The sequence below is a fragment of the Nothoprocta perdicaria genome, unplaced genomic scaffold, assembly GCF_003342845.1.
Source record: "Nothoprocta perdicaria isolate Ctin4 unplaced genomic scaffold, notPer1 scaffold_557, whole genome shotgun sequence".
NCBI classification, from domain to species: Eukaryota; Metazoa; Chordata; class Aves; order Tinamiformes; family Tinamidae; genus Nothoprocta; species Nothoprocta perdicaria.
This window is the reverse complement of record NW_020455818.1, coordinates 82,378-85,470: the sequence shown is the minus strand read 5'-3', so window position 1 is coordinate 85,470 and position 3,093 is coordinate 82,378. Positions and strand designations below refer to the sequence as shown.

Genomic DNA, 3,093 nt, shown 5'->3' with positions numbered 1-3,093 from the left:
GGGAACGGGGGATGGGGGGGGGCACGAGTCTCCCCCCCCCCAAGGTACCCCCCCCGGGCAGCCCCCCCAGCCCCTACCTTGGCCTCGCATTTCTTGTGGCTGGCGACCTTGCACACTGCGGGGGGGACACGGAAGGGTGTCACACACTGTCCCCAAGGCAACGCCCCCCAAAGCCCCCCTCCCGGCACCCCCCGTGTCCCCAGGGTCACCTCTGCAGAGCAGCCCCTGCCCCTCGAGGGGCTCCGCGCAGGCGCCGCAGACCCTCCTCCTCCTGAAGCCCTTCTCTCGGAAGCGGTGCGGGGGGGCGCGCGCCGCCTGCGGGGGGGGCGCGTGGGCACCGGCACCCCCGCGTGCAGGACGCGCGGGGACGCGCGGGGACACGGGGGACACGGGGGACACGGGGGACACGGGGGACACGAGGGGACATGGGGGACATGAGGGGATATGGGTGGACACAGGGGAACATTGGAGACACACAGGGACACGGGGGACACGAGGGGACATGGGGGACACGAGGGGACATGGGTGGACACAGGGGAACACGGGGGACACGGGGGACACTGGGGACACGGGGGACACGGGGGACACGAGGGGACATGGGGGGACACAGGGGAACATTGGAGACACACAGGGACACAGGGGACACGAGGGGACATGGGTGGACACAGGGGAACACGGGGGACACTGGGGACACGGGGGACACGAGGGGACAAGGGTGGACACAGGGGAACACTGGGGACACACAGGGACACGGGGGGATGCGTGGGGACACGTGGGGACAAGAGGGACACGCAGGGACACGCGGGGACATGGGGGACACACGGGGACATGCGGGGACATGGAGGTACACAGGGGGACACTGGGGACACACAGGGACACGGGGGTACACGTGGGGACATGTGGGGACATGGGGGGACACGCGGGGATGCACAGGGATGCACGGGGACACAGGGGGACACGGGGGATGTGTGGGGACATGGGGGGACACACGGGGACATGTGGGGATCTGTGGGGACTTGTGGGGACATGAGGGACACTGGGGACACACAGGGACACGGGGGGACACGGGGGGACACGGGGGGACACGAGGGGACGCACGTGCTGCAGCTGTGGGCGCACGAGTGGTGAGGGCGTAAGGGTGAAGGGTCTGCGTGTGGGGGCACCCGTGGGTGCATAAGAGCCATGGGATCCACGTGTGGGACCCGTGGGATGCACGAGAGACGTGGGATGCACGGGATGCACACGCAGCACCCATAGGATGGATGCACACACAACACCCGTGGGATGCACGGGACGCCACACGCAGCACCCATGGGTGCTGGCGGAGCCCGCTGTGCTCATGGACACGCAGGGCAGCGCATGCACCGCCCCACGGATGAGCTGCACCCACGGGTGCGCAGAGCCAAAGGCTGCAGCCCGCGGCGCCCGGGTCCGCAGGCAGCAGCACCCAAGGGTGCCCGGCCCGGGAGCCTGGGGCAGCCGGCGGGGACAGGGCTGGAGGGGGGCGGGGGGGGCGCCATAAATAGCGCGGGGTCCCCGGGGCCGCGTTCCCGCCCCCCGGCCCTGTCCCGCCCGGGACTCCGTGTCCCGCGGCAGGAAGCGGCGCCCGGCCCGGGGGGGCGCGGGGGGGCCGGGCCCAGCCCAGGAAACGGGACCCGGGGGCAGGAGCCGCCCGCCCCCCCGCCCGCTTCCCACGGCGCCGCCTGGGAAAGGGGCCGCGGGGGGGGGGATGGCACGACCCCCCCCACAGACCCGTCCCCACATCCTCCCCCCCAACACGGAGCGGGGCGGGGGGGGTCAGCGCAGGGCGGAGCCGTCTGAGCCCCCGCGAACTCGTGTCACGGAGCGGGGGGGAGGGTGAGGGGTCCAAAGGGGCGGGGATCCGGAGGGGGGGGGTCCAGAGAGGACCCCCCCCATACACCCGGGGCGGGGGGGGGCAACATGGCGGGGCGGGACACGGCGCGGGGGAGGAGCCGCACGGGGCGGGGGGGGTCCCTGTGGACCCTCCGGGCGTGACCCCCACCCCCTCCCTACGTCACTGCCCCCCAGGACCCCCCTCCCCGGGGGCTCCCCTACGTCACCGCCTCCCGGGAGTCCCCGTCATCCCGGGGGGGAGGGAGGGGCGGATCCCCCTCCCTCCCGGCCCGGTGCCGCCCGCCCCGGCCCCGGTCCCTGTCCCTGTCCCTGTCCCTGTCCCGCGCGGTACCGTGCCGGGGCCGGTGCCGGGGCCGGTGCCGGGGCCGGGGCCGGGGCCGGGGCCGGGGCCGGGGCCGTCCCGGAGGCTGAGCGCCCGCAGCAGCGTCCCCACGGCGCCGCGGGGCTTCATGGCGGCGGGCCGGGAGCGGGGCCGGCAGCGGGATCCGGAGCGGATCCGGAGCGGGATCGCCGCGCTCCGCGCGCACAATAAGCCGCTTCCCGTGCGCCGAGGCCGCCGGCGCGGGGGGGGACGAGCGGGACGGGGGGAGGCACCGGCAGGGCGGGGGCCGGGCGGGGCGCGCTGAGCCCGCGCGCCGTCGTGACACCGGTGACGCCTCTGCCCCGCTCCGCGCCCTGCCTCAGTTTCCCCCCATCGCTCTGGGGCCGCGGCGGAGCCGAGGGGCCCAGGAGTCCCGGCCGCCCCCCCGCCCCCCCAGCTCGTACCTTCATGGCGGCGGGACGAGCCCCGAGCCGGGGCGGCCCCGGAGCGGGCGATGCTGCCGCTGCTTCCTCCTCCTCCTCCTCCTCCCTCCTTCCTCGCTCCCTCCCTCCCTCGCTCGGTCCCTCCCGCCGTCCCGGGCCCCCCGCGGCCCGTTAACCCCTGCGGCCCCGCGCTCTCTAGGTGCCCTGGAGCTCCGCGCCGCCCTGCCCCGGCCGGCCCGCGCGCTGTACGCGCCATACATCTCCCTCCGCTGTAGAGGACCACAGCTGGGGGCTGCGCCCGTCCCTATGGCATCCCCTGCTGGGAGCAGCCGGGACCCTGGGGAATCCTTGTCCGGGGAGGGATGGAGGGCGGGATTGAGGGATAGAGGACGGAGGGATAGGATAGAGGATGGAGGGATGGGATAGAGGACGGAGGGATAGGATAGAGGATGGAGGATGGGATAGAGGATGGAG

General features: G+C 74.4%; 1 long non-coding RNA gene across 1 annotated transcript in view; it reads right to left on the bottom strand.

The window, feature by feature from the left end:
- The window catches only part of LOC112955316, a 1,084-nt gene extending 814 nt beyond the window's left edge, over nucleotides 1-270 (bottom strand). Inside the window, exons 1-2 of the long non-coding RNA XR_003250862.1 lie at nucleotides 210-270; nucleotides 78-115 (exon numbers count right to left, since the gene is read on the bottom strand). This is a non-coding gene — a long non-coding RNA (uncharacterized LOC112955316). The remainder of the gene's footprint in view (nucleotides 1-77; nucleotides 116-209) is intronic.
- Between the last annotated feature and the right edge of the window lie 2,823 nt (nucleotides 271-3,093).